We start from the raw sequence: 14,554 nt of genomic DNA on the forward strand, positions 1-14,554 counted from the left end.
GATTGCAGGTTTCCAGAAGGAAAATGGAGGACAAAGAGGCAAAGACAAAGCATCTGAGGAATTAGGTGATAGCTGTTATGAGAGCTTCACTTAAACACTACCTTTTAGACCAGGCTCTAAGAACACTTTAAAGTTTGATGTTTTAAAATTAAGATCCTTTTTACACTATAACCGAAGAGCACTTTGATGAGGCTCAAAATGAAACTCTTGCGTGGTTTTTTGCATGAAACCTTTAAGGGTTCTGGAGTTATGTACATATCTTAACATATGGCTGTTGCAATAGTTTCCAATACCTCAGGCCTTTCCATAGAACTTCGAAGTAGGCATTTATTAAAATATTCTGACATCCTCCTAGTGAAGTCAGTTGGGATTATGCATAGTCCCATTTTACAAGTGAGAAAACTGAGGCTGTGTTTTTTTATGGCTGCTTATTGGGACTACAGCATGCTGCTGCAATCACCGGGGCCAGCATCATCCACAAGCGTGATCCTTGATCCTGAATGGATGGCGCTGAGAATGGGCCGACTGCCATCACCCTTCACAGGTGGGTGCCGGCAGGAGGATGGGCAATTAGGAGGCCACATAACAACCAGTAACTTTCCTGGGAACAGGGGCATGATGCTACCACCCCCTCCATGCTAATCTAAATGCCACAGTTCGTCTTTGTCAGATGCTGAAAGTATCTGGGAGATTATATCATTAGAATGACTCACGAAATTAAATAATTACTTGTTTTTGTTTTGTTTTATATGTATATGTCTTTCTTCATGTGACCTGCTGCTGCCCTATACTATCATAAATCGCAACTTTCTGAAGACAAGTTTCAGTCTGCATACTTGTGTGAATAGCACTGTATGTGTTAGTAGCATTTCAACCAGTGGGCATTGTCTTTAAAACGGAGCTGAGGCAACCTGTTGTGGGATCTTCAACTCAGATACTTGCTAAAAAGCTTTAGGGCAAACATTTTTGGCTGGAAAGTCTAGTATAAAATGAATATAATTCTGCAAATAAAAAAGTATAGCTTACTGTGTTCAGTTATTTCTCCTCAAGGAATGGGAAGAAATGTGAGGTTAAAAATTATTATTCATTATTGTTGAATTGTCGTGACTAGTAGGTGACAGACATGGTTTCTTCTTTTAAAATATGATACCTGTGGCCACAACTGATTGTAGGAAAGACTTGGAGAAGATGTTTCTCTTGGGTTCAGCTCTTTTCCTTTTCTGTGCTCCTCTCCCTACTACTAATTTATAATTACCTATGATTTAGGTGGCCCTTGTCATTCCACAGGATGTTCTTGACCTTTGCCTTACCCTTTGATATTTCTCCTGAGTAACATCTCTTACTCTGGACCAAACCCATTCTCTCCCTTTCATCAGTACTTTCCAGTCTGGGTATGACTTCCTGGTAATTGGAACATTTCAGGTGTATTCCCCAGGACAGAAAACTTTGGGGGCCAAAGAGCCTTCTTGCAGCACTCCTCTCCAGCTCCCCATGGAGGGTCTGTTCATGGGTTGAGTCTGGCCCCTTCAGACCTCTCTTCTGCACCATCACAGCGGGAACCTTAGCCAGCCTTGTGAGCAAAGCAAAGGAAGCTGTTGCAGTTGTAAAACTATTTTGAAGCTTTCCACGGAGAGAGACCTTCTAGTAGCCCTGGTGCTTCCTAAGAGTTCTCCTCCCACTCTCAGTGGTGTGAGTGTAAACTATCCAGAAACCCCAGGCCTCTTCATTATCACAGGTCTTGCCTTCCCACTCAAGTCTCCTGCCAGGTGAAACATAACCTCTATAGACATGCCAGCCCCCTATAATTGATCCCCCTACACCCATATACAAAGTTACTTACTGCTTTGGTGGCATCTATTATTAGAAGCGATTGGAGGTGATTTGCACAGCCAGCACATGGTGGGCACAGTATATATGTTGGCAAAGTTGAACAGAATGCCAATAAAAGGACATATCCTTCAGCCATAAAACTCCAGTAGAAGTTGGCTTGCTTCTGGGACAGTGATCCTCAAAGGGTGGTATAAGGCCCACAGCAGGGAAGAAGGTTCTGCCTTGTGAATCTTGAAAGGGTCAAAGTATGTCTTCTTTGGGGAGGGGTGGATCTTCATGCAGTAGATGATGGGGTAGGTGAGCCATGGGGCTTTTTGCCGTAGTCAAAAGAATTTGAGAGCATTGGATAAAAGTGTAGTCTTGCCAGGAAGCAAAGGGATGCCCATTGTCTATGTAGAGTGTCTTCTGTCACACCTGGAAATGGACAGCTTAGCCTGTGGCACGCAGGGATGCAGAGAAGGTCCACTGATGGCCTTGGCCTCAGAGACTCATCACTGAGGTTCTGAATCCTGACTCTCCTGACATCACTAGAATAGCAGTCCCCACCCCCAAGAGCTGAAACTCCAAACCTGTGTACATCCAGCTATCACACATGCACACGTGCGCGCGTGCATGCACACACACGCACACACACCAGTTTGTTAATTAACCGTGATGAATACAACTAATAAGAGTACTGATTGTTCACTTTGGCCTTATCAGCGCATTCCTTCAGAATGAAGGATGTGAGTTGAGTTTCAGAAGTGTCTCTCCTTGAAGAAGCTTTAGGCACTTTCACAGGGTCAGGGGCCCGGAAAACCTCTGTCCACAATAGTGCCTCTGCAAACCTTTTCCTTTATTCCTACAGTTGATCACTTTTCCCCTCCCCACCCTACTCCCCAGAGAGATACATTCTGTTCAGAGAGATTGTTAAAACAATATGCATTTAATTGGTGGAGCCCTGAGGACTGTCCTACTACCTGCTTCCCTGAATTTTCTCCTGGGTCACCTTGATTGATACCTCAGGTATGCCCAAGCTTTGGCTTACACATTTAGGGGTGGTTTCCTGGTTTACTTCCACAGGTGGCTAATCACATCCACTGTGTACAGATTTTAGTAGTTTAGCTCTTACAGTGAATTTAGAACACATCTTATTGTGGTCTCTAGACCCTACAATGTTTTCTAACCCTGTGATTTGTTGGTGGGAGCAAACTCTCCCAAAATCCCAGCTCCTGAGTCACAGAGCTAGACACTGGTATATTCCATCTACCATCCCTCCTCTGAAGTAGTCATAGCCTTAACCTCTTCAGTGAAGCTGGCGGTAGACATTCTTCCCACACTGCCTATGAGGAATTGGGATGAGAGTTCGTTAAGTCCCTTAACAGCAATTTTTTGAACAGTAGAGGAATCAAGTAAGAGATTAAAAAACAACTGCAAATGAGTTTATGTGAAATGAAAAGTTAGCAACCGGGGCCCTCAGGTAGGGCGGAAGTTTAATTCTCCTCTCTCTGGGTCAGAGTATCAGTTGTAGCTTTCAGGATGGCCCCAGCTTCTGAAGTGTCACTTGCTTAGTAAACATCTACTAGTAGCCTCCAACGTGCACGGTGGGGAGTGTGGGCGTGGGATGAATAACAGATGATGAACACGAGATGGTGCGTGCACTCCAGGAACTCACAGTCTAGTGAAGGCGGGAATACTAGCTTACTGGCAAGTGGTTCCTGGAATAAGTTATGGGATAATGACTGGCAAGAAGGAGCAGGAACATTTGGAATTACCTGGAGAGGCATTTAACCTTACAGTCCTTCCTGTAAGCACAAGGCTGTTTCTCTGCACTAGGAGCCCTGGTCCCCTTCTTCCTCTTTCTCCTCGCCCTCCCACTCTTTCCTCCTGGCCTGTGGAGTCTGGCTGTTCTCCCTGCCTGAGGGTTATGGAGCTGCTTTCCAGGATGAGTCATCTCCACCCACCCCCACACACAGTGGCACCCACTCCGGGAAAGGAACAAGGATCTGCAGTTTAAACTCAAGTTTGGGCTGATATATTTATTTCTTTTAAAGAAGTTAAAGAGTGAAAACTCTTCTCTGAATGTGCATGGGCTTCGACAGTCCTTTTTAAAGCACAAGGACAAGGATATTGTAAGTTTTTTAAAACGTGTCTGCCGTGGTATCCGGAGACCCTGGGGCTAAGTACTCTGGACCAGTGAGTGAGAAAAAGCAAAGAAGTCAACTAGCCTCATTTTAAAAGCTAACAAGGAGAGTTATATTAATTTTAGCTAGACTCCAAAACCAAGAGAAATGTTCCAAGAACAGGCATTCCCTACAGATTCTATTGTTCATAAAATGATAATCTATGATATTATGAATTTGACAAAGATTTAGTGTCAGTCACCTTAGTGAGCACTGGAAATACTGAGTAAGACATAGTCTCAGCCCTCATGGTTTCTTGACGATATGTCTTCAAAGTAACGTTTTTTTCAAAGTAAAAGGCATAGCTTCCTAAAAGTTCTGCCAGAACTAAAAGGTCTCTCTCCCTCTCTCTCTCCTCCATCCCCACCTTTCTTTCTCTTCTTCTCCACCTCTTCCCCTTTCTTTCTATTCCTTCTCTCTCTCTTCCTCTCTCTCCCCACACTGGTGATAGTCGTGGACAGAGTCTGTCTACCACACGGACATCCAGGTGCTGCTTTGGATCATCCACATTTTGCTACATGGTTGTACCAGTCAGGATAGACTAGGTTATGCTACAGTAACAAACAACCTGAAAATCTTAGTGGCTTAAAACTACAAAGATTTAGTGTTCACTCAAGCCACATATTCATCACTAGTCAGCAGGGATCTTTGCTTTTTGTGGTCACTTAGAGACCCAAGCTAATGGAGCAGCCACCATCTTGAATGTTGCTGGTGATTGTACCAAAGGGGAAAGAATGCTTGGGAAAGTTTCAAAAACAGGCTCCAGGCCCCAGGCCCCAGCCTCGAAGTGTCACATGGCACTTCCACATAGAATTCAAAGGCTATAACTAGTTACAAAGCCCCATTCAAAAATAAAGAAGCCAAGAAGTTTAATCTTACTCTGCCAGAACTGAGGAAAACAAAATATTTGGCAAATAGTACTAGTGAGTACCACAGTGTGTGTTGTGGATTTGACAGATGCTGATCCAAACTCTAAGATCCACTGGGCAATTTTAGCCTCAGCATAGTGAATTCTGCCTCCTCAGCCTCAAAGGAAAGTGGGAAATCACAGTTCCCGCCTGGTCTCTGGAATGGTTTGATCCCAGGGTGACCTTTCATGCCATTCTCCAGCCATATAGATACACACACAGAGAATGGAAATAAGGGAGGTGTAGGGGAGAGAGTGGTGAGATGATGAAATGTAGAGGTTTCAAAATCAACCAGAGTTGGATTTGTGTTCTGCTTTCACCGTTTACTACCCATGTGAACTTGGGCAAATTTCTCAATTCTTCTGTCTCAGTTTCCTCATCTGAAAAATGGGTCTGATGAAGCTTAAGTCATAAGCTGATTGTTGGGATACACTGAGAGAAATCAGTGAATCTCTTAGGCCAGGGCTTGGTAACTGATAAGTCCTCAGTAACTGGTAACTGTTATTGTTAGTGTTAGGATTGGAATAATACTCAAACATCAGCACAACATCTGAAAGAAATCAGAGATATTTTTTAATATTTTCCTTGAGACATGCTACTAAATGTCAAGAAAAGGAGTGTGGGAGAGATGTGCACAGATAACAACAAATAATGCACACAGAGAAGCCAGTGGTGTGATCCAGCTGGCACACGTTTCCCAATATACAGTCTTTGGGGATCCTATGCATATGACATTCCTAAGTAGTCCTAAGATTAGAGTACCCTCTCTAATCTTATATGTATTGACAGCTACCATGCATAGGACCTCACATACAGTATGCTATTTAATCGTAGTGATAAACCCATCAGCTCGTATTTAGATCCCCATTTTAGGAAAGGGAGCCTTTACAGCAGAGTGGGTAAGAACATAGGCTCTGGTGTCAGACTGCCTGGCTTAAAATTCCAGCTCGACCAATACCAGCTGAGTGTCCCCAGGCAGCTTCCTTTACCGCTCGCTCATCTGTAAAATGGGAATAATAATTATATGTCACCAGGATGTTGTGTTAATTAGATGAGATAATGTATGTAAAATTCTTAGCCCAGTGCTTGGCATGTAATGAAGGTTCAATGGATGTTAGTTAGAATTACCAAATATGAGGAAATCAAGACTCCAAAAACTCATCCGTTGCCTGAGATCACACAGTTAGTAATTAGGAAAATTTAAACTCTGGTCTTTCCAAATCCAAAGCACATGGGCCTGTGTTTTACCACATCATTCCATTATTTACACCCAACTAACTGCCCTTAAGACTGCATTAATCTTCTGATATTTGGGTTAGGCAATTATCAGGCATAGTTGAAGAAAAGCAAGAAATTGTGCAGTAGGCAGACTGACAGTGGCAAGAAGTAAATGGAGCCTTTCTATTTTCAGTACCGGTCCAAATCGTCTCCTAAAGACTCTTATACTGTAAGAAGGAAGAGATGTTACTTCAGAGGTTTAGAGTACTTACTATTCAGTACCTATATCCCTGTGCTAGGTAAGTTCTCTGTTTTCTCGTTTAATCTTCACACAGACCTTTGAAGGAAGTACATACTTATTTTCTCCATTTTACTGTAGAGGAGACTAAGGGTTAAGGTAATATACCCAAGGTCACGCAGGTGGAAAATGGCAAAGCATCAGAGGATAAATTAGGTTGAAAACAACCTTTACCAACTGAAAAAATGTAATCTCATTTAAAAAAAAATTTTTTAGTCAGCTTTTTTCCACATCATCAGAGTAATAAGTGCTCATTAGAGGAAGTTTGGAAAATAGTGCAAAGGGCACAGAAACAGGAAAAATTAACCATGACTCTATCACCCAGAGTCAATCACTGTTAAGTCTTTTAGTATAGTTCCTGCAGGTCTTTTTTTTCTGTGTTTGGTTTTTATTATATAGTTGAGATTACAAACTATAACAGTTTGTAATGCTGTTTTTTAAGAGGCCAAGAATGAACTCAGTCGTCATTTCTAGTTAATATAATAAAATCTTTGGTTAGAAGAATTCAGGAACCAATCATTCTAGCTGCCATTTATTGACTATTTCTGTATGCCTGGGACTGTGCAAAAATAGTTTAAAGTATCTCCTTTTATCCAAACCTATAAAGCAGGTATTAAATAATCAAAACAGAATATTTATGCAACCAGTATTTTAATGCACTCCACTTTTTAAGAGAAAGAGGTAAAGGACAACAAATAAGGTGATAGATCTTATTTATTTAAAAGAAACTCAAACAAGAACACTGCCAGGCTGTGGTCTGTGGTCACCATAAATTGTCTTCTGTTTTCCACCGCTCTTCTATCTGCAGCACGGTGAGGATTGGGGTCCACGATGATGACCACAGTGATGATTGACAAGCATCACGGAGTAGGAGTTTCTACCCTTTTCTCCCTTGGCTTGTGCCTAGATAGGCCAGCACTTGAACAGCCCAAGTTACAGGACCCCTCAGTGCACATCAGAAACGGGAAATGAACCACATCTCCCTAATATGGTCTGGATCATGTCCCAGTTTCCTCCTTTGGTAATGTTTGCTGGCTCTACAGTAGCCCTCTCGTCCCTAAGATCTGAACTTCAGGATTGCCTCCTCTATAACCCTCAGAAACTTCCTTAACTAGCCACAGACTGAATGGAAAATGGTAGCTGGATTACTTTTGGGGGCAGTCCTTGCCCTGTAGGATAGGAAGAAATTAAAGGTGAGAAATGACTCTTTCAGATTAAAGTGCTCTCAGCCAAGTAAAATCTAAAAATAATCACCACTTCGTAAGAACACATGACCCCTAAGGGTCCTAAAAGGAAATGCTAGGGGAGGCTCTGGCTGCAAAGATGCTAAAAGGTCAGGAGTGGACCTTCAGGGTTTGCTGTTTTACATGTTTAAAGAGTACGTCTGTGTTTTGATAACTGCACTTGCTAATAGCCACCACTTGAATTGCTGCTTCCTGCTTTCTGTTTGTTTTAAATAAGAAGATTCAGCCAGTAATATTGGGAGGGGCTACAAATGATTTCCCCAGTAGGGAGTGCCTGCTTGTTTTTCCTTCTCCCTGGGCATGTTGACGTGCAGGCCACACTCACAGACTCACACATCGGAGGAGGAAGCCCCAGGGAGCCCTCCATCTGTATATTTATACAGGAGGTATGTTTAAGGAGGCGCTCAAGTATCAAGATGCACAGGTAACCATGGTAAAAAGAGGAATTCTGTTACAAGAATTTAAATATGCCATTTCTCATATATTGGTTTCTTTCTTCATTCCCTTGACAAACCTTTAATGAGTACCTACTGTGAGAAACACTGTGTGATTTGCTATGAGACATATTAGTATTTCTAAAAGATGGGTCTTTATTCTCCCCCTTTCAGAAGCTTACCATCTTTTGGGGGTACTATCTGATCATCTACTAAAGCATACACCAGTCACGCACAGTGAGAGGTAATGTAGGATGACTGCTTTAGGAATGATAAGGAAGATAGGTGTTGTAGGCATATTGAGTAGTAATGTTCCCTTCTGACTCAGAAGACATCAAGGAAGATAGGTGGTGGGGGAAGAGGTGGGCTAGGTGAACAGCAAATATCCAGAGGCCAAAAAAAAAGGGGGGAGGGGTATAGCACACTGAGAGTTGTAAGCAGATTGGAGGTGGAGAGTGATCAATGGGAAGATACACTGAGATGAAATTGGAAGCTAGGGGTCAGATTGTATAGAGCCTTGAATGTCAAGTTCAGTTGACCTAGACATATATAGATAGGGAAGGGTCATAGAGGTACCTCCCCAGGTCTCAGAAACTCAGGAAATAAGGGTGATATTAGGGCAGAGAATAGCTCTTCACTTTTCAAACGTCTGCTAGGCCAGCAAGCTATCACTGTACATTAAGGAAATAAATGCATGTAGCATTTGTGAAAGTTGTGGAAAACATAACCTCAGAGTAAAATATAGCTCTTTAAATTGAACCAATTAAGAAAACTATTTAAACTATGCTTATTTTTTCACCATGGCCCAGTGGAAGTTCATCACAGCCATTGGTATGGCTAGTTTTTTTTTTTTACTCCAAATCCAAGCTCCTCAAGGAAACTTACAGGTACCACATAAGTCAATGGGAGGAGAAGGCTACTTTGGTGTGTTAGCTGCCACCCTGGCCTTGCACATTGGTCTCAATAGAGCTTTGCTAGCATGAATAAGTTTCTTCAAGTGGGATCTGCTCTTGGGGCATGGCCAAATCACATTACTGAATCTTCAAAGAGAGGACTAAACCCTAGACTTTGCTGAATTGATCAACATAAATGGCCCTTTCTTGAGTCCCATCCAGGCAGCTCACCATTTTCCCTCTAGGCCTCCTTAGAGAATACCTCATCATGCAAAATGCCCACTGTTGTGGTTAATGGAAAAGTTTATAGACTTGACTGTGTATGGCATATGTAAATCACCAAGAAGTGAATAGAATAAAATAGCCTTACACTGAAAGACCCTGTGTTTACATTTTTTTGATGATTCAAGAACTACTTAACCAAAGACATATCCAGAATGTATTAGAACTCTTAAAATACAATAGAAAACAACCCAATGGGGAAAAAAAATGAGTAAAATAATTGAACAGGCACTTCACCAAAGAGGATACCTGGATGACAAGTGATCATAGAGAAAGTTGTTGAAAAGCACTAATCATAAAGAAAATGCCAATTAAAACCATAATGAGTTACTACTGATGATAATGGCTAAAAGAAGAAACACTGACAATGCCAAGTGCTGACAAGGGTGCAGAGCAACTGAACTCTAGGCATTGCAAGGGAGAATACAAAAAGTTTTGCCAGTTTTTTAAAAAGTTAAACACGTACAAACCATGTGACCCCGCTCCTAGATATTTACCCTAGATAAATGAAAACTTATTTTCACATAAGTAAGTGTACATGCATGTATACAGTCACTCTAGTCATAAACATTCAAAACGTGAAACAACCCAAATGCCCTTCACTAGGTGAACAAGTAAACAAAAGCTACTTCTGAATTTTACAGAACTTTGGGGGGAACATTATGATCAATTAGTGTCATGAGGTGGTACCATGGGAGGGAAATGGTCATATGTTTTCTTCTGCTTATTCAGATTCTAGATAAAGTAAAGATTTCATGCTGCCACAAACATCAGAAAATGTGCAAATTGTTCACTGATGCTTGCGTCAGCCACACTGTGTATGTAGGTCTGCATTTTGTCAAAATACGTAAGTATTGAGTGTGAAGTGTAGGTTTTTAGGAGCAGAAGGGTGAAGTATGTGAGTGGGAGGAGCAAGAGAAAGTCTGGCTGGAGAGTCAGTGAAGGAGTCTGTCTGTCAATGTTGGCTCAGACCCCAGGACCAAAGTGAGGCAAGTGCCTGCCTATGTGCTTGATTTACAAGTTTTTTAAAGTACTGCTTAAAATCACTGAGTGTCTCTAAAAACTAGTCTTTCGTGGGGTGCAGGGAGGAAACCCCTGTATTTAGATGAACTCGAGAGAGCTGGCAAACTTAAAAGAACTGGCACTGCCAGAGGAAACTAACTCCCTGTATCAGTGCAGTCTTTGTCATCTGCTGTCCTGCGTACCCGGAGACTTGACTTTGTGTCATCCATCCTCCCCACTCTGAAGCAGCAAACGTTCTTTTGCTGCAAATCTATCCATATTCTAAAATGTGCTTAATCAGGGATGGGAAAGCCACTAACTGAATTAAATGAGACAGAAATTTACCAGCAGGTGGCAATAGAGGTAATTGTGTCTCCAGAAAGATTAAACTCGTAGTACTTTATAAGCTGGACATGGGAACCTTTAGAACTTGCTTGGGCCCCAGCTTCACTTCCTTCTGCCTTAACACCAGCATTCTATGAGACGGAATTGTTCAAGCCAAAATACTGTAGCCAGACACATAACCTTTTCCTCACTGAGTGGCTGCTCTGCTCCGATTTCTAAGAGTGGCTCCTTCTCTAAGAATTTGATGTTTTTAATTGAAAAACTGGAAATAATGGCAAAATCGTGTTACTCTCATAAATTAGATGTATTTGTGGTTAAGGGAAGCTCAAAAAGGTGAAGTAAAACACTGCTTTCAAATATAACCTCATGACATTATTAAATAAGCTACACCAAATGTTCAGAGCAAAGATGAAGCAATTAGACTGGACAAAGGGACACTAGGTTCCTAAGTGAATTTCTCTTACCTTTGTTAATTTCTTTTAGACAGGAGAAAACCCTTAGAATTCAATGGAAAAAATAATTTTTTTAAATTTATACACAATAATTTCAAAGAACAGTGGAACAGGGTAGTCTGCTGTGAAGCACACGTCCCCTGTGGACAGCAAAGTGTTGTAAAGATAGTCCTGACCTATCTTTACCCTAAAACTTACCAACTGTCTGCACTTTTTCCTGTTTTGCTAGCTTTCTCTGATTCTCTGGTTCTGTCTCCGTCTGGAGAGGTTCCTAAGTTCCCCTCTAACTCCTAGTCTCATTCTCCACAGTCTCTGTTCTGTGGTTCATCACTCCTTTCAATTTCTTTGCAATCTCTCTCTCTTAACTGAAAGGAAATTTGAAATACATGTTTTAGAAAAATAACGATTTTTGCTGTATTTCGGTCTTAAATGTAAAGGCTCATTCAGTTTCACAATATTTCTAAAATTCAGAAATAGTGAAGAGGGAAATAGCTCTATGGAGAGGGAAACAGTTCAAGGGGGAGGGTATAGCTCAGTGGTAGAGCACATGCTTACCATGCATAAGATCCTGGGTTCATCCCCAGTACCTCCAATAAAGAAGAAATTACTTTCTCAATTATTTAATTTTTTTGTATAAGCACATTCATGTGATTCAAAATTCCAGAGATCCAAAAAGGTAAAAATGTTCTCTCTTACCCCTTCTCCCAGCCACACAGTTTTCTTTGGAAACACCTAATCCTCCTATTTTCTGAAAAATATTTCCAGAGACATTATATGTATATACAAGCAGTTAAACATATATATTTATATATGTGTGTGTATACATATGTATGTATATAGTTGTGTTTATACATCTTATACTTTTCCTTGTTTTTATACAAATTATTAGCATACTTTATACAAAAGCCCTTGCTTTCTTTCTTTCTTTTTTTTTTTTTTTGCTTAGCTGAATATCTTTGGCAAACATTCCCTATCAATCCAGAAGGAACTTTTTCTTTTCCACAGCCTCAGACTATTACATTGTATAGATAGTCCATAATTTATTTATCCAGACCACTGCGAATAGGTAGGAAGGATTTTTCCAATTGTATGTTATTACAAACAATTGTTCAATGAATAACCTTATTCATATGTCATTTTGCATGTATGAGCATATGTCTGAAGGATAAATTCCTAGAAATAGAATTGCTGGACTAAAGGATATGTGCATTTGTAAGTTTAATAAATATTGCAAAACTGCCCTTCTTAGAATTTGTAGCCCCAGAGATTTGAGAGGGCCTGTCTTTCTGCATTTTTTCATCATCCAGCCCTCCTTATTGCTCTGTTTTTCACAATTCTTCTATTTTTACTTTTCTTTCTATATAAACTTTAGGACCAACTTTTATCCCCCCAAAAATCATACAGGAATTTTTATTAGAATCGCATTTAATGTACAGATTGACTTAGGGAGAATAGATATCTTTGTGATGTTGCATCTCTTTACAGATGCCTTAGATTTGATAAAGTGTTTATTTCCATCTTTAGTAGCAATTGGATATTTTCTTTATTAAGAATTCACACATTTCTTCTTAAGTTATCCCTTAATGTTTTTATTTATATCACTGCTGTTTTCAGTGGGACTTTTTCCTTCTGTCTCTGCTGAGTGGTTGCTGTTATATACATGAAACCCTTGATTTTTGTGCCCAGTTTGTGTCTCACCCCCTCAGTGAATTCTCACATTATTTGTAAAAGAGTCACTTAGGTTTTGGGGGTATAGAATCATATCATGACTCAATAATGATAATTTTATCTCCTTCTTTCCATTTTGTATGCCTCTGTTGTGAACTGACTGTGTCCTCCAAAAATTTGTATGTTGAAGCCCCAACCCCCATTGTGGCTATATTTGGACATGGAGCCTCTAAGGAAATAATTCAGAGGGTTGGGAGAGCCCAGATCCAATAAGATTAGTGTCTTATCAGAAGAGACACCAGAGAGCTCTCTCTCTCTCTCTTCACCATGTGAAGACACAGTGAGAAAGCAGTACTTCTTGCACTCCCTGCAAACCAGGAAGAGAGGCCTCACCAGAAACTGACCCTACTGGATCTTGATCTTGGACTTCTAGTCTCCAGAACTGTGAGAAAATAAATTTGTTATCTAAACCACCCAGTCCATGGTACATTGTTATGGCAGCCCCAGCAGACTAATGCAACCTCTATTTTCCTTATTTTGTTAAATATATTGGCCAGAACCAGAACAATGTTAAGTAATAGTGATCATTGCGGACATCTTTCTCTTATTTCAGAACTGAGAGGGAATATTTCTAGTGTTTACTCATTAATGCTGCTTTGGGTTGAAAAAAAATAGTCATATTAAGAAAGGAAAGCTATTTCTATTTCATTGAGTTTTCTTCACTTATTTGTGGTCTTTGCTGAAAATTAACAAATGCCTTTTTAGCATCTATGGTAACGGTCATATGTTTTTTCTCCTCAGATCTATTGATAGAGTAAATAATGTTAATATCTTCCTATTCTTGAACTATGTATGTATTTCTCATGGACATCATTCTTGGTTATAGTAAATTATTCTTTTCTTTGATACTGCATTTTTTGCTAATGTTTCCTTTAGTATTTGCATATTGATATTAATAAATGAGATTGACCTATACTGTATTTCTGTGGGTTTGGATATATTGACCTAAAACAAAGAAACTGCCAATTATTTCTCCAGGAAAAAGAAATGGGTTTATTCAGAATCAGCAGAGAATTGTAATTCAGGGTCTGTAACCATGCTGAACCACATACAAGTCCGCACACAGCAAGGGAAGGAAAATGATTTCACAGAGGGGAAAATGAAGTTGGGAGGACTATAGTAAACAGAGTCCATGGCTGTTCATTGTCTGAGTCCTTGCCAGAAAAGAAGAGTATTTCTTCTCTCTGTTGGGCTCCACTACTGTCACAGAGTATGAGAATTCCCCCTTCTGGTTTCTATTTAATTAAGGTTTTTTGTTTATTAATTTTTAAAATTTCCCCTTTGATTAACATTTTTCTCTAGAAGTATTGCTGATCAAGAGTCAGGTTTTCTAGTTTCAGTAGCTTTTTGTCCCCCAGTGCCAGGAAGGACCTTTTCAGAATGTACTGTCTCACATCAGAGAGAAAGTACACAGACTGGAAACCTATTGAGGTAACATTTAAGTAACAAGTAGGAGTAGAAGGGAGAACTCACGGGCACTTTTTATCTGAAGTCCGTATGTTATCAAGATCAAAGACACTAGAGATCATCTGAAGAGATATGTCATCATTAAAGGTTTGGTAACAAACTTCCAGCAGGCCTGGGCTAGATATCTTGGGAAAACCTTTCATCAGATGTTGTCCGCTTCATTTCTGGGAAATCTTTACTTTCAGGTCACCAGATGACATGCAGGTCCAGTCATAGTTCAGTGCTTTCTTTAGATGTGTCTCTTGAATCCAAGAGTCTGTTCCTTAGAATTTGTCAGCACAGTGGTTGGTT

This window comes from Camelus ferus, chromosome 1 (genome assembly GCF_009834535.1).
Source record: "Camelus ferus isolate YT-003-E chromosome 1, BCGSAC_Cfer_1.0, whole genome shotgun sequence".
Classification (NCBI taxonomy): Eukaryota; Metazoa; Chordata; class Mammalia; order Artiodactyla; family Camelidae; genus Camelus; species Camelus ferus.